Genomic DNA, 24,863 nt, shown 5'->3' with positions numbered 1-24,863 from the left:
TTCTTTACCTTTTTCACACTATGAAACAGCTTTGTATTCACCTTAAACACTGTTTCAGGGCAAGAGATTGTGTTTTAGACTAAAAGGGAATGCATTATAAGAAGAATCTTTACTTTGAAACTCTGTTTACCATTTTCACACTATGAAACAGCTTTGTATTCACCTTAAACACTGTTTCAGGGCAAGAGATTGTGTTTTAGACTAAAAGGGAATGCATTATAAGAAGAATCTTTACTTTGAAACTCTGTTCTTTACCTTTTTCGCACAATGAAACAGCTTTGTATTCACCTTAAACACTGTTTCAGGGCAAGAGATTGTGTTTTAGACTAAAATGGAATGCATTATAAGAAGAATCTTTACTTTGAAACTCTGTTCTTTACCTTTTTCACACTATGAAACAGCTTTGTATTCACCTTAAACACTGTTTCAGGGCAAGAGATTGTGTTTTAGACTAAAAGGGAGTGCATTATAAGAAGAATCTTTACTTTGAAACTCTGTTCTTTACGTTTTTCACACTATGAAACAGCTTTGTATTCACCTTAAACACTGTTTCAGGGCAAGAGATTGTGTTTTAGACTAAAAGGGAGTGCATTATAAGAAGAATCTTTACTTTGAAACTCTGTTCTTTACCTTTTTCACACTATGAAACAGCTTTGTATTCACCTTAAACACTATTTCAGGGCAAGAGATTGTGTTTTAGACTAAAAGGGAGTGCATTATGAGAAGAATCTTTACTTTGAAACTCTGTTCTTTACCTTTTTCACACTATGAAACAGCTTTGTATTCACCTTAAACACTGTTTCAGGGCAAGAGATTGTGTTTTAGACTAAAAGGGAATGCATTATAAGAAGAATCTTTACTTTGAAACTCTGTTCTTTACCTTTTTCGCACTATGAAACAGCTTTGTATTCACCTTAAACACTGTTTCAGGGCAAGAGATTGTGTTTTAGACTAAAAGGGAGTGCATTATAAGAAGAATCTTTACTTTGAAACTCTGTTCTTTACCTTTTTCACACTATGAAACAGCTTTGTATTCACCTTAAACACTGTTTCAGGGCAAGAGATTGTGTTTTAGACTAAAAGGGAATGCATTATAAGAAGAATCTTTACTTTGAAACTCTGTTCTTTACCTTTGTCACACTATGAAACAGCTTTGTATTCACCTTAAACACTGTTTCAGGGCAAGAGATTGTGTTTTAGACTAAAAGGGAATGCATTATAAGAAGAATCTTTACTTTGAAACTCTGTTTACCATTTTCACACTATGAAACAGCTTTGTATTCACCTTAAACACTGTTTCAGGGCAAGAGATTGTGTTTTAGACTAAAAGGGAGTGCATTATAAGAAGAATCTTTACTTTGAAACTCTGTTCTTTACCTTTTTCACACTATGAAACAGCTTTGTATTCACCTTAAACACTGTTTCAGGGCAAGAGATTGTGTTTTAGACTAAAAGGGAGTGCATTATAAGAAGAATCTTTACTTTGAAACTCTGTTCTTTACCTTTTTCACACTATGAAACAGCTTTGTATTCACCTTAAACACTGTTTCAGGGCAAGAGATTGTGTTTTAGACTAAAAGGGAGTGCATTATGAGAAGAATCTTTACTTTGAAACTCTGTTCTTTACCTTTTTCACACTATGAAACAGCTTTGTATTCACCTTAAACACTGTTTCAGGGCAAGAGATTGTGTTTTAGACTAAAAGGGAATGCATTATAAGAAGAATCTTTACTTTGAAACTCTGTTTACCATTTTCACACTATGAAACAGCTTTGTATTCACCTTAAACACTGTTTCAGGGCAAGAGATTGTGTTTTAGACTAAAAGGGAATGCATTATAAGAAGAATCTTTACTTTGAAACTCTGTTCTTTACCTTTTTCGCACAATGAAACAGCTTTGTATTCACCTTAAACACTGTTTCAGGGCAAGAGATTGTGTTTTAGACTAAAATGGAATGCATTATAAGAAGAATCTTTACTTTGAAACTCTGTTCTTTACCTTTTTCACACTATGAAACAGCTTTGTATTCACCTTAAACACTGTTTCAGGGCAAGAGATTGTGTTTTAGACTAAAAGGGAGTGCATTATAAGAAGAATCTTTACTTTGAAACTCTGTTCTTTACCTTTTTCACACTATGAAACAGCTTTGTATTCACCTTAAACACTGTTTCAGGGCAAGAGATTGTGTTTTAGACTAAAAGGGAGTGCATTATAAGAAGAATCTTTACTTTGAAACTCTGTTCTTTACCTTTTTCACACTATGAAACAGCTTTGTATTCACCTTAAACACTATTTCAGGGCAAGAGATTGTGTTTTAGACTAAAAGGGAGTGCATTATGAGAAGAATCTTTACTTTGAAACTCTGTTCTTTACCTTTTTCACACTATGAAACAGCTTTGTATTCACCTTAAACACTGTTTCAGGGCAAGAGATTGTGTTTTAGACTAAAAGGGAATGCATTATAAGAAGAATCTTTACTTTGAAACTCTGTTCTTTACCTTTTTCGCACTATGAAACAGCTTTGTATTCACCTTAAACACTGTTTCAGGGCAAGAGATTGTGTTTTAGACTAAAAGGGAGTGCATTATAAGAAGAATCTTTACTTTGAAACTCTGTTCTTTACCTTTTTCACACTATGAAACAGCTTTGTATTCACCTTAAACACTGTTTCAGGGCAAGAGATTGTGTTTTAGACTAAAAGAGAGTGCATTATGAGAAGAATCTTTACTTTGAAACTCTGTTCTTTACCTTTTTCACACTATGAAACAGCTTTGTATTCACCTTAAACACTGTTTCAGGGCAAGAGATTGTGTTTTAGACTAAAAGGGAATGCATTATAAGAAGAATCTTTACTTTGAAACTCTGTTCTTTACCTTTGTCACACTATGAAACAGCTTTGTATTCACCTTAAACACTGTTTCAGGGCAAGAGATTGTGTTTTAGACTAAAAGGGAATGCATTATAAGAAGAATCTTTACTTTGAAACTCTGTTTACCATTTTCACACTATGAAACAGCTTTGTATTCACCTTAAACACTGTTTCAGGGCAAGAGATTGTGTTTTAGACTAAAAGGGAATGCATTATAAGAAGAATCTTTACTTTGAAACTCTGTTCTTTACCTTTTTCGCACAATGAAACAGCTTTGTATTCACCTTAAACACTGTTTCAGGGCAAGAGATTGTGTTTTAGACTAAAATGGAATGCATTATAAGAAGAATCTTTACTTTGAAACTCTGTTCTTTACCTTTTTCACACTATGAAACAGCTTTGTATTCACCTTAAACACTGTTTCAGGGCAAGAGATTGTGTTTTAGACTAAAAGGGAGTGCATTATAAGAAGAATCTTTACTTTGAAACTCTGTTCTTTACCTTTTTCACACTATGAAACAGCTTTGTATTCACCTTAAACACTGTTTCAGGGCAAGAGATTGTGTTTTAGACTAAAAGGGAATGCATTATAAGAAGAATCTTTACTTTGAAACTCTGTTCTTTACCTTTTTCGCACAATGAAACAGCTTTGTATTCACCTTAAACACTGTTTCAGGGCAAGAGATTGTGTTTTAGACTAAAATGGAATGCATTATAAGAAGAATCTTTACTTTGAAACTCTGTTCTTTACCTTTTTCACACTATGAAACAGCTTTGTATTCACCTTAAACACTGTTTCAGGGCAAGAGATTGTGTTTTAGACTAAAAGGGAGTGCATTATAAGAAGAATCTTTACTTTGAAACTCTGTTCTTTACCTTTTTCACACTATGAAACAGCTTTGTATTCACCTTAAACACTGTTTCAGGGCAAGAGATTGTGTTTTAGACTAAAAGGGAGTGCATTATAAGAAGAATCTTTACTTTGAAACTCTGTTCTTTACCTTTTTCACACTATGAAACAGCTTTGTATTCACCTTAAACACTATTTCAGGGCAAGAGATTGTGTTTTAGACTAAAAGGGAGTGCATTATGAGAAGAATCTTTACTTTGAAACTCTGTTCTTTACCTTTTTCACACTATGAAACAGCTTTGTATTCACCTTAAACACTGTTTCAGGGCAAGAGATTGTGTTTTAGACTAAAAGGGAATGCATTATAAGAAGAATCTTTACTTTGAAACTCTGTTCTTTACCTTTTTCGCACTATGAAACAGCTTTGTATTCACCTTAAACACTGTTTCAGGGCAAGAGATTGTGTTTTAGACTAAAAGGGAGTGCATTATAAGAAGAATCTTTACTTTGAAACTCTGTTCTTTACCTTTTTCACACTATGAAACAGCTTTGTATTCACCTTAAACACTGTTTCAGGGCAAGAGATTGTGTTTTAGACTAAAAGAGAGTGCATTATGAGAAGAATCTTTACTTTGAAACTCTGTTCTTTACCTTTTTCACACTATGAAACAGCTTTGTATTCACCTTAAACACTGTTTCAGGGCAAGAGATTGTGTTTTAGTCTAAAAGGGAATGCATTATAAGAAGAATCTTTACTTTGAAACTCTGTTCTTTACCTTTGTCACACTATGAAACAGCTTTGTATTCACCTTAAACACTGTTTCAGGGCAAGAGATTGTGTTTTAGACTAAAAGGGAATGCATTATAAGAAGAATCTTTACTTTGAAACTCTGTTTACCATTTTCACACTATGAAACAGCTTTGTATTCACCTTAAACACTGTTTCAGGGCAAGAGATTGTGTTTTAGACTAAAAGGGAATGCATTATAAGAAGAATCTTTACTTTGAAACTCTGTTCTTTACCTTTTTCACACTATGAAACAGCTTTGTATTCACCTTAAACACTGTTTCAGGGCAAGAGATTGTGTTTTAGACTAAAAGGGAGTGCATTATAAGAAGAATCTTTACTTTGAAACTCTGTTCTTTACCTTTTTCACACTATGAAACAGCTTTGTATTCACCTTAAACACTGTTTCAGGGCAAGAGATTGTGTTTTAGACTAAAAGGGAGTGCATTATAAGAAGAATCTTTACTTTGAAACTCTGTTCTTTACCTTTTTCACACTATGAAACAGCTTTGTATTCACCTTAAACACTGTTTCAGGGCAAGAGATTGTGTTTTAGACTAAAAGGGAGTGCATTATAAGAAGAATCTTTACTTTGAAACTCTGTTCTTTACCTTTTTCACACTATGAAACAGCTTTGTATTCACCTTAAACACTGTTTCAGGGCAAGAGATTGTGTTTTAGACTAAAAGGGAGTGCATTATAAGAAGAATCTTTACTTTGAAACTCTGTTCTTTACCTTTTTCACACTATGAAACAGCTTTGTATTCACCTTAAACACTGTTTCAGGGCAAGAGATTGTGTTTTAGACTAAAAGGGAGTGCATTATAAGAAGAATCTTTACTTTGAAACTCTGTTCTTTACCTTTTTCACACTATGAAACAGCTTTGTATTCACCTTAAACACTGTTTCAGGGCAAGAGATTGTGTTTTAGACTAAAAGGGAGTGCATTATAAGAAGAATCTTTACTTTGAAACTCTGTTCTTTACCTTTTTCACACTATGAAACAGCTTTGTATTCACCTTAAACACTGTTTCAGGGCAAGAGATTGTGTTTTAGAGTAAAAGGGAATGCATTATAAGAAGAATCTTTACTTTGAAACTCTGTTCTTTACATTTGTCACACTATGAAACAGCTTTGTATTCACCTTAAACACTGTTTCAGGGCAAGAGATTGTGTTTTAGACTAAAAGGGAATGCATTATAAGAAGAATCTTTACTTTGAAACTCTGTTCTTTACCTTTTTCACACTATGAAACAGCTTTGTATTCACCTTAAACACTGTTTCAGGGCAAGAGATTGTGTTTTAGACTAAAAGGGAGTGCATTATGAGAAGAATCTTTACTTTGAAACTCTGTTCTTTACCTTTTTCACACTATGAAACAGCTTTGTATTCACCTTAAACACTGTTTCAGGGCAAGAGATTGTGTTTTAGACTAAAAGGGAGTGCATTATAAGAAGAATCTTTACTTTGAAACTCTGTTCTTTACCTTTTTCACACTATGAAACAGCTTTGTATTCACCTTAAACACTGTTTCAGGGCAAGAGATTGTGTTTTAGACTAAAAGGGAGTGCATTATAAGAAGAATCTTTACTTTGAAACTCTGTTCTTTACCTTTTTCACACTATGAAACAGCTTTGTATTCACCTTAAACACTGTTTCAGGGCAAGAGATTGTGTTTTAGACTAAAAGGGAGTGCATTATGAGAAGAATCTTTACTTTGAAACTCTGTTCTTTACCTTTTTCACACTATGAAACAGCTTTGTATTCACCTTAAACACTGTTTCAGGGCAAGAGATTGTGTTTTAGACTAAAAGGGAATGCATTATAAGAAGAATCTTTACTTTGAAACTCTGTTTACCATTTTCACACTATGAAACAGCTTTGTATTCACCTTAAACACTGTTTCAGGGCAAGAGATTGTGTTTTAGACTAAAAGGGAATGCATTATAAGAAGAATCTTTACTTTGAAACTCTGTTCTTTACCTTTTTCGCACTATGAAACAGCTTTGTATTCACCTTAAACACTGTTTCAGGGCAAGAGATTGTGTTTTAGACTAAAATGGAATGCATTATAAGAAGAATCTTTACTTTGAAACTCTGTTCTTTACCTTTTTCACACTATGAAACAGCTTTGTATTCACCTTAAACACTGTTTCAGGGCAAGAGATTGTGTTTTAGACTAAAAGGGAGTGCATTATAAGAAGAATCTTTACTTTGAAACTCTGTTCTTTACCTTTTTCACACTAGGAAACCGCTTTGTATTCACCTTAAACACTGTTTCAGGGCAAGAGATTGTGTTTTAGACTAAAAGGGAGTGCATTATGAGAAGAATCTTTACTTTGAAACTCTGTTCTTTACCTTTTTCACACTATGAAACAGCTTTGTATTCACCTTAAACACTGTTTCAGGGCAAGAGATTGTGTTTTAGACTAAAAGGGAGTGCATTATGAGAAGAATCTTTACTTTGAAACTCTGTTCTTTACCTTTTTCACACTATGAAACAGCTTTGTATTCACCTTAAACACTGTTTCAGGGCAAGAGATTGTGTTTTAGACTAAAAGGGAATGCATTATAAGAAGAATCTTTACTTTGAAACTCTGTTCTTTACCTTTGTCACACTATGAAACAGCTTTGTATTCACGTTAAACACTGTTTCAGGGCAAGAGATTGTGTTTTAGACTAAAAGGGAATGCATTATAAGAAGAATCTTTACTTTGAAACTCTGTTTACCATTTTCACACTATGAAACAGCTTTGTATTCACCTTAAACACTGTTTCAGGGCAAGAGATTGTGTTTTAGACTAAAAGGGAGTGCATTATAAGAAGAATCTTTACTTTGAAACTCTGTTCTTTACCTTTTTCACACTATGAAACAGCTTTGTATTCACCTTAAACACTGTTTCAGGGCAAGAGATTGTGTTTTAGACTAAAAGGGAGTGCATTATAAGAAGAATCTTTACTTTGAAACTCTGTTCTTTACCTTTTTCACACTATGAAACAGCTTTGTATTCACCTTAAACACTGTTTCAGGGCAAGAGATTGTGTTTTAGACTAAAAGGGAGTGCATTATAAGAAGAATCTTTACTTTGAAACTCTGTTCTTTACCTTTTTCACACTATGAAACAGCTTTGTATTCACCTTAAACACTGTTTCAGGGCAAGAGATTGTGTTTTAGACTAAAAGGGAGTGCATTATAAGAAGAATCTTTACTTTGAAACTCTGTTCTTTACCTTTTTCACACTATGAAACAGCTTTGTATTCACCTTAAACACTGTTTCAGGGCAAGAGATTGTGTTTTAGACTAAAAGGGAATGCATTATAAGAAGAATCTTTACTTTGAAACTCTGTTTACCATTTTCACACTATGAAACAGCTTTGTATTCACCTTAAACACTGTTTCAGGGCAAGAGATTGTGTTTTAGACTAAAAGGGAATGCATTATAAGAAGAATCTTTACTTTGAAACTCTGTTCTTTACCTTTTTCGCACTATGAAACAGCTTTGTATTCACCTTAAACACTGTTTCAGGGCAAGAGATTGTGTTTTAGACTAAAATGGAATGCATTATAAGAAGAATCTTTACTTTGAAACTCTGTTCTTTACCTTTTTCACACTATGAAACAGCTTTGTATTCACCTTAAACACTGTTTCAGGGCAAGAGATTGTGTTTTAGACTAAAAGGGAGTGCATTATAAGAAGAATCTTTACTTTGAAACTCTGTTCTTTACCTTTTTCACACTAGGAAACAGCTTTGTATTCACCTTAAACACTGTTTCAGGGCAAGAGATTGTGTTTTAGACTAAAAGGGAGTGCATTATGAGAAGAATCTTTACTTTGAAACTCTGTTCTTTACCTTTTTCACACTATGAAACAGCTTTGTATTCACCTTAAACACTGTTTCAGGGCAAGAGATTGTGTTTTAGACTAAAAGGGAATGCATTATAAGAAGAATCTTTACTTTGAAACTCTGTTCTTTACCTTTTTCACACTATGAAACAGCTTTGTATTCACCTTAAACACTGTTTCAGGGCAAGAGATTGTGTTTTAGACTAAAAGGGAGTGCATTATAAGAAGAATCTTTACTTTGAAACTCTGTTCTTTACCTTTTTCACACTATGAAACAGCTTTGTATTCACCTTAAACACTGTTTCAGGGCAAGAGATTGTGTTTTAGACTAAAAGGGAGTGCATTATAAGAAGAATCTTTACTTTGAAACTCTGTTCTTTACCTTTTTCACACTAGGAAACAGCTTTGTATTCACCTTAAACACTGTTTCAGGGCAAGAGATTGTGTTTTAGACTAAAAGGGAGTGCATTATGAGAAGAATCTTTACTTTGAAACTCTGTTCTTTACCTTTTTCACACTATGAAACAGCTTTGTATTCACCTTAAACACTGTTTCAGGGCAAGAGATTGTGTTTTAGACTAAAAGGGAATGCATTATAAGAAGAATCTTTACTTTGAAACTCTGTTCTTTACCTTTTTCGCACTATGAAACAGCTTTGTATTCACCTTAAACACTGTTTCAGGGCAAGAGATTGTGTTTTAGACTAAAAGGGAGTGCATTATAAGAAGAATCTTTACTTTGAAACTCTGTTCTTTACCTTTTTCACACTATGAAACAGCTTTGTATTCACCTTAAACACTGTTTCAGGGCAAGAGATTGTGTTTTAGACTAAAAGGGAGTGCATTATAAGAAGAATCTTTACTTTGAAACTCTGTTCTTTACCTTTTTCACACTATGAAACAGCTTTGTATTCACCTTAAACACTGTTTCAGGGCAAGAGATTGTGTTTTAGACTAAAAGGGAGTGCATTATAAGAAGAATCTTTACTTTGAAACTCTGTTCTTTACCTTTTTCGCACTATGAAACAGCTTTGTATTCACCTTAAACACTGTTTCAGGGCAAGAGATTGTGTTTTAGACTAAAAGGGAGTGCATTATAAGAAGAATCTTTACTTTGAAACTCTGTTCTTTACCTTTTTCACACTATGAAACAGCTTTGTATTCACCTTAAACACTGTTTCAGGGCAAGAGATTGTGTTTTAGACTAAAAGGGAATGCATTATAAGAAGAATCTTTACTTTGAAACTCTGTTCTTTACCTTTTTCGCACTATGAAACAGCTTTGTATTCACCTTAAACACTGTTTCAGGGCAAGAGATTGTGTTTTAGACTAAAAGGGAGTGCATTATAAGAAGAATCTTTACTTTGAAACTCTGTTCTTTACCTTTTTCACACTATGAAACAGCTTTGTATTCACCTTAAACACTGTTTCAGGGCAAGAGATTGTGTTTTAGACTAAAAGAGAGTGCATTATGAGAAGAATCTTTACTTTGAAACTCTGTTCTTTACCTTTTTCACACTATGAAACAGCTTTGTATTCACCTTAAACACTGTTTCAGGGCAAGAGATTGTGTTTTAGTCTAAAAGGGAATGCATTATAAGAAGAATCTTTACTTTGAAACTCTGTTCTTTACCTTTGTCACACTATGAAACAGCTTTGTATTCACCTTAAACACTGTTTCAGGGCAAGAGATTGTGTTTTAGACTAAAAGGGAATGCATTATAAGAAGAATCTTTACTTTGAAACTCTGTTTACCATTTTCACACTATGAAACAGCTTTGTATTCACCTTAAACACTGTTTCAGGGCAAGAGATTGTGTTTTAGACTAAAAGGGAATGCATTATAAGAAGAATCTTTACTTTGAAACTCTGTTCTTTACCTTTTTCACACTATGAAACAGCTTTGTATTCACCTTAAACACTGTTTCAGGGCAAGAGATTGTGTTTTAGACTAAAAGGGAGTGCATTATAAGAAGAATCTTTACTTTGAAACTCTGTTCTTTACCTTTTTCACACTATGAAACAGCTTTGTATTCACCTTAAACACTGTTTCAGGGCAAGAGATTGTGTTTTAGACTAAAAGGGAGTGCATTATAAGAAGAATCTTTACTTTGAAACTCTGTTCTTTACCTTTTTCACACTATGAAACAGCTTTGTATTCACCTTAAACACTGTTTCAGGGCAAGAGATTGTGTTTTAGACTAAAAGGGAGTGCATTATAAGAAGAATCTTTACTTTGAAACTCTGTTCTTTACCTTTTTCACACTATGAAACAGCTTTGTATTCACCTTAAACACTGTTTCAGGGCAAGAGATTGTGTTTTAGACTAAAAGGGAGTGCATTATAAGAAGAATCTTTACTTTGAAACTCTGTTCTTTACCTTTTTCACACTATGAAACAGCTTTGTATTCACCTTAAACACTGTTTCAGGGCAAGAGATTGTGTTTTAGACTAAAAGGGAGTGCATTATAAGAAGAATCTTTACTTTGAAACTCTGTTCTTTACCTTTTTCACACTATGAAACAGCTTTGTATTCACCTTAAACACTGTTTCAGGGCAAGAGATTGTGTTTTAGACTAAAAGGGAGTGCATTATAAGAAGAATCTTTACTTTGAAACTCTGTTCTTTACCTTTTTCACACTATGAAACAGCTTTGTATTCACCTTAAACACTGTTTCAGGGCAAGAGATTGTGTTTTAGAGTAAAAGGGAATGCATTATAAGAAGAATCTTTACTTTGAAACTCTGTTCTTTACCTTTGTCACACTATGAAACAGCTTTGTATTCACCTTAAACACTGTTTCAGGGCAAGAGATTGTGTTTTAGACTAAAAGGGAATGCATTATAAGAAGAATCTTTACTTTGAAACTCTGTTCTTTACCTTTTTCACACTATGAAACAGCTTTGTATTCACCTTAAACACTGTTTCAGGGCAAGAGATTGTGTTTTAGACTAAAAGGGAGTGCATTATGAGAAGAATCTTTACTTTGAAACTCTGTTCTTTACCTTTTTCACACTATGAAACAGCTTTGTATTCACCTTAAACACTGTTTCAGGGCAAGAGATTGTGTTTTAGACTAAAAGGGAGTGCATTATAAGAAGAATCTTTACTTTGAAACTCTGTTCTTTACCTTTTTCACACTATGAAACAGCTTTGTATTCACCTTAAACACTGTTTCAGGGCAAGAGATTGTGTTTTAGACTAAAAGGGAGTGCATTATAAGAAGAATCTTTACTTTGAAACTCTGTTCTTTACCTTTTTCACACTATGAAACAGCTTTGTATTCACCTTAAACACTGTTTCAGGGCAAGAGATTGTGTTTTAGACTAAAAGGGAGTGCATTATGAGAAGAATCTTTACTTTGAAACTCTGTTCTTTACCTTTTTCACACTATGAAACAGCTTTGTATTCACCTTAAACACTGTTTCAGGGCAAGAGATTGTGTTTTAGACTAAAAGGGAATGCATTATAAGAAGAATCTTTACTTTGAAACTCTGTTTACCATTTTCACACTATGAAACAGCTTTGTATTCACCTTAAACACTGTTTCAGGGCAAGAGATTGTGTTTTAGACTAAAAGGGAATGCATTATAAGAAGAATCTTTACTTTGAAACTCTGTTCTTTACCTTTTTCGCACTATGAAACAGCTTTGTATTCACCTTAAACACTGTTTCAGGGCAAGAGATTGTGTTTTAGACTAAAATGGAATGCATTATAAGAAGAATCTTTACTTTGAAACTCTGTTCTTTACCTTTTTCACACTATGAAACAGCTTTGTATTCACCTTAAACACTGTTTCAGGGCAAGAGATTGTGTTTTAGACTAAAAGGGAGTGCATTATAAGAAGAATCTTTACTTTGAAACTCTGTTCTTTACCTTTTTCACACTAGGAAACCGCTTTGTATTCACCTTAAACACTGTTTCAGGGCAAGAGATTGTGTTTTAGACTAAAAGGGAGTGCATTATGAGAAGAATCTTTACTTTGAAACTCTGTTCTTTACCTTTTTCACACTATGAAACAGCTTTGTATTCACCTTAAACACTGTTTCAGGGCAAGAGATTGTGTTTTAGACTAAAAGGGAGTGCATTATGAGAAGAATCTTTACTTTGAAACTCTGTTCTTTACCTTTTTCACACTATGAAACAGCTTTGTATTCACCTTAAACACTGTTTCAGGGCAAGAGATTGTGTTTTAGACTAAAAGGGAATGCATTATAAGAAGAATCTTTACTTTGAAACTCTGTTCTTTACCTTTGTCACACTATGAAACAGCTTTGTATTCACGTTAAACACTGTTTCAGGGCAAGAGATTGTGTTTTAGACTAAAAGGGAATGCATTATAAGAAGAATCTTTACTTTGAAACTCTGTTTACCATTTTCACACTATGAAACAGCTTTGTATTCACCTTAAACACTGTTTCAGGGCAAGAGATTGTGTTTTAGACTAAAAGGGAGTGCATTATAAGAAGAATCTTTACTTTGAAACTCTGTTCTTTACCTTTTTCACACTATGAAACAGCTTTGTATTCACCTTAAACACTGTTTCAGGGCAAGAGATTGTGTTTTAGACTAAAAGGGAGTGCATTATAAGAAGAATCTTTACTTTGAAACTCTGTTCTTTACCTTTTTCACACTATGAAACAGCTTTGTATTCACCTTAAACACTGTTTCAGGGCAAGAGATTGTGTTTTAGACTAAAAGGGAGTGCATTATAAGAAGAATCTTTACTTTGAAACTCTGTTCTTTACCTTTTTCACACTATGAAACAGCTTTGTATTCACCTTAAACACTGTTTCAGGGCAAGAGATTGTGTTTTAGACTAAAAGGGAGTGCATTATAAGAAGAATCTTTACTTTGAAACTCTGTTCTTTACCTTTTTCACACTATGAAACAGCTTTGTATTCACCTTAAACACTGTTTCAGGGCAAGAGATTGTGTTTTAGACTAAAAGGGAATGCATTATAAGAAGAATCTTTACTTTGAAACTCTGTTTACCATTTTCACACTATGAAACAGCTTTGTATTCACCTTAAACACTGTTTCAGGGCAAGAGATTGTGTTTTAGACTAAAAGGGAATGCATTATAAGAAGAATCTTTACTTTGAAACTCTGTTCTTTACCTTTTTCGCACTATGAAACAGCTTTGTATTCACCTTAAACACTGTTTCAGGGCAAGAGATTGTGTTTTAGACTAAAATGGAATGCATTATAAGAAGAATCTTTACTTTGAAACTCTGTTCTTTACCTTTTTCACACTAGGAAACAGCTTTGTATTCACCTTAAACACTGTTTCAGGGCAAGAGATTGTGTTTTAGACTAAAAGGGAGTGCATTATGAGAAGAATCTTTACTTTGAAACTCTGTTCTTTACCTTTTTCACACTATGAAACAGCTTTGTATTCACCTTAAACACTGTTTCAGGGCAAGAGATTGTGTTTTAGACTAAAAGGGAATGCATTATAAGAAGAATCTTTACTTTGAAACTCTGTTCTTTACCTTTTTCACACTATGAAACAGCTTTGTATTCACCTTAAACACTGTTTCAGGGCAAGAGATTGTGTTTTAGACTAAAAGGGAGTGCATTATAAGAAGAATCTTTACTTTGAAACTCTGTTCTTTACCTTTTTCACACTATGAAACAGCTTTGTATTCACCTTAAACACTGTTTCAGGGCAAGAGATTGTGTTTTAGACTAAAAGGGAGTGCATTATAAGAAGAATCTTTACTTTGAAACTCTGTTCTTTACCTTTTTCACACTAGGAAACAGCTTTGTATTCACCTTAAACACTGTTTCAGGGCAAGAGATTGTGTTTTAGACTAAAAGGGAGTGCATTATGAGAAGAATCTTTACTTTGAAACTCTGTTCTTTACCTTTTTCACACTATGAAACAGCTTTGTATTCACCTTAAACACTGTTTCAGGGCAAGAGATTGTGTTTTAGACTAAAAGGGAATGCATTATAAGAAGAATCTTTACTTTGAAACTCTGTTCTTTACCTTTTTCGCACTATGAAACAGCTTTGTATTCACCTTAAACACTGTTTCAGGGCAAGAGATTGTGTTTTAGACTAAAAGGGAGTGCATTATAAGAAGAATCTTTACTTTGAAACTCTGTTCTTTACCTTTTTCACACTATGAAACAGCTTTGTATTCACCTTAAACACTGTTTCAGGGCAAGAGATTGTGTTTTAGACTAAAAGGGAGTGCATTATAAGAAGAATCTTTACTTTGAAACTCTGTTCTTTACCTTTTTCACACTATGAAACAGCTTTGTATTCACCTTAAACACTGTTTCAGGGCAAGAGATTGTGTTTTAGACTAAAAGGGAGTGCATTATAAGAAGAATCTTTACTTTGAAACTCTGTTCTTTACCTTTTTCGCACTATGAAACAGCTTTGTATTCACCTTAAACACTGTTTCAGGGCAAGAGATTGTGTTTTAGACTAAAAGGGAGTGCATTATAAGAAGAATCTTTACTTTGAAACTCTGTTCTTTACCTTTTTCACACTATGAAACAGCTTTGTATTCACCTTAAACACTGTTTCAGGGCAAGAGATTGTGTTTTAGACTAAAAGGGAGTGCATTATAAGAAGAATCTTTACTTTGAAACTCTGTTCTTTACCTTTTTCACACTATGAAACAGCTTTGTATTCACCTTAAACACTGTTTCAGGGCAAGAGATTGTGTTTTAGACTAAAAGGGAGTGCATTATGAGAAGAATCTTTACTTTGAAACTCTGTTCTTTACCTTTTTCACACTATGAAACAGCTTTGTATTCACCTTAAACACTGTTTCAGGGCAAGAGATTGTGTTTTAGACTAAAAGGGAATGCATTATAAGAAGAATCTTTACTTTGAAACTCTGTTCTTTACCTTTGTCACACTATGAAACAGCTTTGTATTCACCTTAAACACTGTTTCAGGGCAAGAGATTGTGTTTTAGACTAAAAGGGAATGCATTATAAGAAGAATCTTTACTTTGAAACTCTGTTTACCATTTTCACACTATGAAACAGCTTTGTATTCACCTTAAACACTGTTTCAGGGCAAGAGATTGTGTTTTAGACTAAAAGGGAGTGCATTATAAGAAGAATCTTTACTTTGAAACTCTGTTCTTTACCTTTTTCACACTATGAAACAGCTTTGTATTCACCTTAAACACTGTTTCAGGGCAAGAGATTGTGTTTTAGACTAAAAGGGAGTGCATTATAAGAAGAATCTTTACTTTGAAACTCTGTTCTTTACCTTTTTCACACTATGAAACAGCTTTGTATTCACCTTAAACACTGTTTCAGGGCAAGAGATTGTGTTTTAGACTAAAAGGGAGTGCATTATGAGAAGAATCTTTACTTTGAAACTCTGTTCTTTACCTTTTTCACACTATGAAACAGCTTTGTATTCACCTTAAACACTGTTTCAGGGCAAGAGATTGTGTTTTAGACTAAAAGGGAATGCATTATAAGAAGAATCTTTACTTTGAAACTCTGTTTACCATTTTCACACTATGAAACAGCTTTGTATTCACCTTAAACACTGTTTCAGGGCAAGAGATTGTGTTTTAGACTAAAAGGGAATGCATTATAAGAAGAATCTTTACTTTGAAACTCTGTTCTTTACCTTTTTCGCACTATGAAACAGCTTTGTATTCACCTTAAACACTGTTTCAGGGCAAGAGATTGTGTTTTAGACTAAAATGGAATGCATTATAAGAAGAATCTTTACTTTGAAACTCTGTTCTTTACCTTTTTCACACTATGAAACAGCTTTGTATTCACCTTAAACACTGTTTCAGGGCAAGAGATTGTGTTTTAGACTAAAAGGGAGTGCATTATAAGAAGAATCTTTACTTTGAAACTCTGTTCTTTACCTTTTTCACACTAGGAAACCGCTTTGTATTCACCTTAAACACTGTTTCAGGGCAAGAGATTGTGTTTTAGACTAAAAGGGAGTGCATTATAAGAAGAATCTTTACTTTGAAACTCTGTTCTTTACCTTTTTCACACTATGAAACAGCTTTGTATTCACCTTAAACACTGTTTCAGGGCAAGAGATTGTGTTTTAGACTAAAAGGGAGTGCATTATAAGAAGAATCTTTACTTTGAAACTCTGTTCTTTACCTTTTTCACACTATGAAACAGCTTTGTATTCACCTTAAACACTGTTTCAGGGCAAGAGATTGTGTTTTAGACTAAAAGGGAGTGCATTATAAGAAGAATCTTTACTTTGAAACTCTGTTCTTTACCTTTTTCACACTATGAAACAGCTTTGTATTCACCTTAAACACTGTTTCAGGGCAAGAGATTGTGTTTTAGACTAAAAGGGAGTGCATTATGAGAAGAATCTTTACTTTGAAACTCTGTTCTTTACCTTTTTCACACTATGAAACAGCTTTGTATTCACCTTAAACACTGTTTCAGGGCAAGAGATTGTGTTTTAGACTAAAAGGGAATGCATTATAAGAAGAATCTTTACTTTGAAACTCTGTTTACCATTTTCACACTATGAAACAGCTTTGTATTCACCTTAAACACTGTTTCAGGGCAAGAGATTGTGTTTTAGACTAAAAGGGAATGCATTATAAGAAGAATCTTTACTTTGAAACTCTGTTCTTTACCTTTTTCGCACTATGAAACAGCTTTGTATTCACCTTAAACACTGTTTCAGGGCAAGAGATTGTGTTTTAGACTAAAATGGAATGCATTATAAGAAGAATCTTTACTTTGAAACTCTGTTCTTTACCTTTTTCACACTATGAAACAGCTTTGTATTCACCTTAAACACTGTTTCAGGGCAAGAGATTGTGTTTTAGACTAAAAGGGAGTGCATTATAAGAAGAATCTTTACTTTGAAACTCTGTTCTTTACCTTTTTCACACTAGGAAACCGCTTTGTATTCACCTTAAACACTGTTTCAGGGCAAGAGATTGTGTTTTAGACTAAAAGGGAGTGCATTATAAGAAGAATCTTTACTTTGAAACTCTGTTCTTTACCTTTTTCACACTATGAAACAGCTTTGTATTCACCTTAAACACTGTTTCAGGGCAAGAGATTGTGTTTTAGACTAAAAGGGAGTGCATTATAAGAAGAATCTTTACTTTGAAACTCTGTTCTTTACCTTTTTCACACTATGAAACAGCTTTGTATTCACCTTAAACACTGTTTCAGGGCAAGAGATTGTGTTTTAGACTAAAAGGGAGTGCATTATAAGAAGAATCTTTACTTTGAAACTCTGTTCTTTACCTTTTTCACACTATGAAACAGCTTTGTATTCACCTTAAACACTGTTTCAGGGCAAGAGATTGTGTTTTAGACTAAAAGGGAGTGCATTATAAGAAGAATCTTTACTTTGAAACTCTGTTCTTTACCTTTTTCACACTATGAAACAGCTTTGTATTCACCTTAAACACTGTTTCAGGGCAAGAGATTGTGTTTTAGAGTAAAAGGGAATGCATTATAAGAAGAATCTTTACTTTGAAACTCTGTTCTTTACCTTTGTCACACTATGAAACAGCTTTGTATTCACCTTAAACACTGTTTCAGGGCAAGAGATTGTGTTTTAGACTAAAAGGGAATGCATTATAAGAAGAATCTTTACTTTGAAACTCTGTTCTTTACCTTTTTCACACTATGAAACAGCTTTGTATTCACCTTAAACACTGTTTCAGGGCAAGAGATTGTGTTTTAGACTAAAAGGGAGTGCATTATGAGAAGAATCTTTACTTTGAAACTCTGTTCTTTACCTTTTTCACACTATGAAACAGCTTTGTATTCACCTTAAACACTGTTTCAGGGCAAGAGATTGTGTTTTAGACTAAAAGGGAGTGCATTATAAGAAGAATCTTTACTTTGAAACTCTGTTCTTTACCTTTTTCACACTATGAAACAGCTTTGTATTCACCTTAAACACTGTTTCAGGGCAAGAGATTGTGTTTTAGACTAAAAGGGAGTGCATTATAAGAAGAATCTTTACTTTGAAACTCTGTTCTTTACCTTTTTCACACTATGAAACAGCTTTGTATTCACCTTAAACACTGTTTCAGGGCAAGAGATTGTGTTTTAGACTAAAAGGGAGTGCATTATGAGAAGAATCTTTACTTTGAAACTCTGTTCTTTACCTTTTTCACACTATGAAACAGCTTTGTATTCACCTTAAACACTGTTTCAGGGCAAGAGATTGTGTTTTAGACTAAAAGGGAATGCATTATAAGAAGAATCTTTACTTTGAAACTCTGTTTACCATTTTCACACTATGAAACAGCTTTGTATTCACCTTAAACACTGTTTCAGGGCAAGAGATTGTGTTTTAGACTAAAAGGGAATGCATTATAAGAAGAATCTTTACTTTGAAACTCTGTTCTTTACCTTTTTCGCACTATGAAACAGCTTTGTATTCACCTTAAACACTGTTTCAGGGCAAGAGATTGTGTTTTAGACTAAAATGGAATGCATTATAAGAAGAATCTTTACTTTGAAACTCTGTTCTTTACCTTTTTCACACTATGAAACAGCTTTGTATTCACCTTAAACACTGTTTCAGGGCAAGAGATTGTGTTTTAGACTAAAAGGGAATGCATTATAAGAAGAATCTTTACTTTGAAACTCTGTTCTTTACCTTTTTCACACTATGAAACAGCTTTGTATTCACCTTAAACACTGTTTCAGGGCAAGAGATTGTGTTTTAGACTAAAAGGGAGTGCATTATAAGAAGAATCTTTACTTTGAAACTCTGTTCTTTACCTTTTTCACACTATGAAACAGCTTTGTATTCACCTTAAACACTGTTTCAGGGCAAGAGATTGTGTTTTAGACTAAAAGGGAGTGCATTATAAGAAGAATCTTTACTTTGAAACTCTGTTCTTTACCTTTTTCACACTATGAAACAGCTTTGTATTCACCTTAAACACTGTTTCAGGGCAAGAGATTGTGTTTTAGACTAAAAGGGAGTGCATTATAAGAAGAATCTTTACTTTGAAACTCTGTTTACCATTTTCACACTATGAAACAGCTTTGTATTCACCTTAAACACTGTTTCAGGGCAAGAGATTGTGTTTTAGACTAAAAGGGAATGCATTATAAGAAGAATCTTTACTTTGAAACTCTGTTTACCGTTTTCACACTACGAAACAGCTTTGTATTCAACTTAAACACTGTTTCAGAGCAAGACATCTTGTTTTTAACCAAATTGAATGACTTACAATGTGTTAAGAAAACACATATTTCAAGTGAAAAGAGTTTATACAGGGGAGAAATAAGGTGTTTATAATATGATCAATTAAAGTAATTGCAACTCTGTTTGTAAACCTCTAAACACAAAGAAACAGGGCTTCTATGCATTGTAATCAGCTTAAACACTGTTTCAGGGCAAGAGATTGTGTTTTAGACTAAAAGGGAATGCATTATAAGAAGAATCTTTACTTTGAAACTCTGTTTACCATTTTCACACTATGAAACAGCTTTGTATTCACCTTAAACACTGTTTCAGGGCAAGAGATTGTGTTTTAGACTAAAAGGGAATGCATTATAAGAAGAATCTTTACTTTGAAACTCTGTTCTTTACCTTTTTCACACTATGAAACAGCTTTGTATTCACCTTAAACACTGTTTTAGGGCAAGAGATTGTGTTTTAGACTAAAAGGGAGTGCATTATAAGAAGAATCTTTACTTTGAAACTGTTCTTTACCTTTTTCACACTATGAAACAGCTTTGTATTCACCTTAAACACTGTTTCAGGGCAAGAGTTTGTGTTTTAGACTAAAAGGGAGTGCATTATAAGAAGAATCTTTACTTTGAAACTCTGTTTACCGTTTTCACACTACGAAACAGCTTTGTATTCAACTTAAACACTGTTTCAGAGCAAGACATCTTGTTTTTAACCAAATTGAATGACTTACAATGTGTTAAGAAAACACATATTTCAAGTGAAAAGAGTTTATACAGGGGAGAAATAAGGTGTTTATAATATGACCAATTAAAGTAATTGCAACTCTCTTTGTACACCTCTACCCACAAAGAAACAGGGCTTCTATGCATTGTAATCAGCTTATACACCGTTTCAGAGCAAGACATCTTGTTTTTAACCAAACTGAATAACTTACAATATCCTAAGAAAACACATATTTCAAGTGAAAAGAGTTTATCCAGGGGAGAACAAGTTGTTTTAACATGGTTCTAATGTGACCCTCGCAAGTAATTGCAACTCTGTTTTTACACCTCTAACCACAAGGAGGCAACGTTTCCACGCATTATAATTGGCTTATACATAGTTTCAGAGCAAGAAATATTGTTTTTAACCAAACTGAACAACTTACAATATCCTAAGAAAACACATATTTCAAGTGAAAAGAGTTTATACAGGGGAGAAACAAGGTGTTTGTTATATGACAATTTAAAGTAATTGCAACTCTGTTTGTAAACCTCTAAACACAAAGAAACAGGGCTTCTATGCATTGTAATCAGCTTAAACACTGTTTCAGGGCAAGAGATTGTGTTTTAGACTAAAAGGGAATGCATTATAAGAAGAATCTTTACTTTGAAACTCTGTTCTTTACCTTTTTCACACTATGAAACAGCTTTGTATTCACCTTAAACACTGTTTCAGGGCAAGAGATTGTGTTTTAGACTAAAAGGGAATGCATTATAAGAAGAATCTTTACTTTGAAACTCTGTTTACCATTTTCACACTATGAAACAGCTTTGTATTCACCTTAAACACTGTTTCAGGGCAAGAGATTGTGTTTTAGACTAAAAGGGAATGCATTATAAGAAGAATCTTTACTTTGAAACTCTGTTCTTTACCTTTTTCACACTATGAAACAGCTTTGTATTCACCTTAAACACTGTTTCAGGGCAAGAGATTGTGTTTTAGACTAAAAGGGAGTGCATTATGAGAAGAATCTTTACTTTGAAACTCTGTTCTTTACCTTTTTCACACTATGAAACAGCTTTGTATTCACCTTAAACACTGTTTCAGGGCAAGAGATTGTGTTTTAGACTAAAAGGGAGTGCATTATGAGAAGAATCTTTACTTTGAAACTCTGTTCTTTACCTTTTTCACACTATGAAACAGCTTTGTATTCACCTTAAACACTGTTTCAGGGCAAGAGATTGTGTTTTAGACTAAAAGGGAGTGCATTATAAGAAGAATCTTTACTTTGAAACTCTGTTCTTTACCTTTTTCACACTATGAAACAGCTTTGTATTCACCTTAAACACTGTTTCAGGGCAAGAGATTGTGTTTTAGACTAAAAGGGAGTGCATTATGAGAAGAATCTTTACTTTGAAACTCTGTTCTTTACCTTTTTCACACTATGAAACAGCTTTGTATTCACCTTAAACACTGTTTCAGGGCAAGAGATTGTGTTTTAGACTAAAAGGGAATGCATTATAAGAAGAATCTTTACTTTGAAACTCTGTTTACCATTTTCACACTATGAAACAGCTTTGTATTCACCTTAAACACTGTTTCAGGGCAAGAGATTGTGTTTTAGACTAAAAGGGAATGCATTATAAGAAGAATCTTTACTTTGAAACTCTGTTCTTTACCTTTTTCGCACTATGAAACAGCTTTGTATTCACCTTAAACACTGTTTCAGGGCAAGAGATTGTGTTTTAGACTAAAATGGAATGCATTATAAGAAGAATCTTTACTTTGAAACTCTGTTCTTTACCTTTTTCACACTATGAAACAGCTTTGTATTCACCTTAAACACTGTTTCAGGGCAAGAGATTGTGTTTTAGACTAAAAGGGAGTGCATTATAAGAAGAATCTTTACTTTGAAACTCTGTTCTTTACCTTTTTCACACTAGGAAACCGCTTTGTATTCACCTTAAACACTGTTTCAGGGCAAGAGATTGTGTTTTAGACTAAAAGGGAGTGCATTATGAGAAGAATCTTTACTTTGAAACTCTGTTCTTTACCTTTTTCACACTATGAAACAGCTTTGTATTCACCTTAAACACTGTTTCAGGGCAAGAGATTGTGTTTTAGACTAAAAGGGAGTGCATTATGAGAAGAATCTTTACTTTGAAACTCTGTTCTTTACCTTTTTCACACTATGAAACAGCTTTGTATTCACCTTAAACACTGTTTCAGGGCAAGAGATTGTGTTTTAGACTAAAAGGGAGTGCATTATAAGAAGAATCTTTACTTTGAAACTCTGTTCTTTACCTTTTTCACACTATGAAACAGCTTTGTATTCACCTTAAACACTGTTTCAGGGCAAGAGATTGTGTTTTAGACTAAAAGGGAGTGCATTATGAGAAGAATCTTTACTTTGAAACTCTGTTCTTTACCTTTTTCACACTATGAAACAGCTTTGTATTCACCTTAAACACTGTTTCAGGGCAAGAGATTGTGTTTTAGACTAAAAGGGAATGCATTATAAGAAGAATCTTTACTTTGAAACTCTGTTTACCATTTTCACACTATGAAACAGCTTTGTATTCACCTTAAACACTGTTTCAGGGCAAGAGATTGTGTTTTAGACTAAAAGGGAATGCATTATAAGAAGAATCTTTACTTTGAAACTCTGTTCTTTACCTTTTTCGCACTATGAAACAGCTTTGTATTCACCTTAAACACTGTTTCAGGGCAAGAGATTGTGTTTTAGACTAAAATGGAATGCATTATAAGAAGAATCTTTACTTTGAAACTCTGTTCTTTACCTTTTTCACACTATGAAACAGCTTTGTATTCACCTTAAACACTGTTTCAGGGCAAGAGATTGTGTTTTAGACTAAAAGAGAGTGCATTATAAGAAGAATCTTTACTTTGAAACTCTGTTCTTTACCTTTTTCACACTATGAAACAGCTTTGTATTCACCTTAAACACTGTTTCAGGGCAAGAGATTGTGTTTTAGACTAAAAGGGAGTGCATTATAAGAAGAATCTTTACTTTGAAACTCTGTTCTTTACCTTTTTCACACTATGAAACAGCTTTGTATTCACCTTAAACACTGTTTCAGGGCAAGAGATTGTGTTTTAGACTAAAAGGGAGTGCATTATAAGAAGAATCTTTACTTTGAAACTCTGTTCTTTACCTTTTTCACACTATGAAACAGCTTTGTATTCACCTTAAACACTGTTTCAGGGCAAGAGATTGTGTTTTAGACTAAAAGGGAGTGCATTATAAGAAGAATCTTTACTTTGAAACTCTGTTCTTTACCTTTTTCACACTATGAAACAGCTTTGTATTCACCTTAAACACTGTTTCAGGGCAAGAGATTGTGTTTTAGAGTAAAAGGGAATGCATTATAAGAAGAATCTTTACTTTGAAACTCTGTTCTTTACCTTTGTCACACTATGAAACAGCTTTGTATTCACCTTAAACACTGTTTCAGGGCAAGAGATTGTGTTTTAGACTAAAAGGGAATGCATTATAAGAAGAATCTTTACTTTGAAACTCTGTTCTTTACCTTTTTCACACTATGAAACAGCTTTGTATTCACCTTAAACACTGTTTCAGGGCAAGAGATTGTGTTTTAGACTAAAAGGGAGTGCATTATGAGAAGAATCTTTACTTTGAAACTCTGTTCTTTACCTTTTTCACACTATGAAACAGCTTTGTATTCACCTTAAACACTGTTTCAGGGCAAGAGATTGTGTTTTAGACTAAAAGGGAGTGCATTATAAGAAGAATCTTTACTTTGAAACTCTGTTCTTTACCTTTTTCACACTATGAAACAGCTTTGTATTCACCTTAAACACTGTTTCAGGGCAAGAGATTGTGTTTTAGACTAAAAGGGAGTGCATTATAAGAAGAATCTTTACTTTGAAACTCTGTTCTTTACCTTTTTCACACTATGAAACAGCTTTGTATTCACCTTAAACACTGTTTCAGGGCAAGAGATTGTGTTTTAGACTAAAAGGGAGTGCATTATGAGAAGAATCTTTACTTTGAAACTCTGTTCTTTACCTTTTTCACACTATGAAACAGCTTTGTATTCACCTTAAACACTGTTTCAGGGCAAGAGATTGTGTTTTAGACTAAAAGGGAATGCATTATAAGAAGAATCTTTACTTTGAAACTCTGTTTACCATTTTCACACTATGAAACAGCTTTGTATTCACCTTAAACACTGTTTCAGGGCAAGAGATTGTGTTTTAGACTAAAAGGGAATGCATTATAAGAAGAATCTTTACTTTGAAACTCTGTTCTTTACCTTTTTCGCACTATGAAACAGCTTTGTATTCACCTTAAACACTGTTTCAGGGCAAGAGATTGTGTTTTAGACTAAAATGGAATGCATTATAAGAAGAATCTTTACTTTGAAACTCTGTTCTTTACCTTTTTCACACTATGAAACAGCTTTGTATTCACCTTAAACACTGTTTCAGGGCAAGAGATTGTGTTTTAGACTAAAAGGGAGTGCATTATAAGAAGAATCTTTACTTTGAAACTCTGTTCTTTACCTTTTTCACACTAGGAAACCGCTTTGTATTCACCTTAAACACTGTTTCAGGGCAAGAGATTGTGTTTTAGACTAAAAGGGAGTGCATTATGAGAAGAATCTTTA

The sequence above is a fragment of the Electrophorus electricus genome, chromosome 14 (assembly GCF_041902795.1).
Source record: "Electrophorus electricus isolate QZ-2024a chromosome 14, ASM4190279v1, whole genome shotgun sequence".
NCBI classification, from domain to species: Eukaryota; Metazoa; Chordata; class Actinopteri; order Gymnotiformes; family Gymnotidae; genus Electrophorus; species Electrophorus electricus.
The sequence above is the reverse complement of the archived record's forward strand: the minus strand, read 5'-3'. Positions refer to the sequence as shown.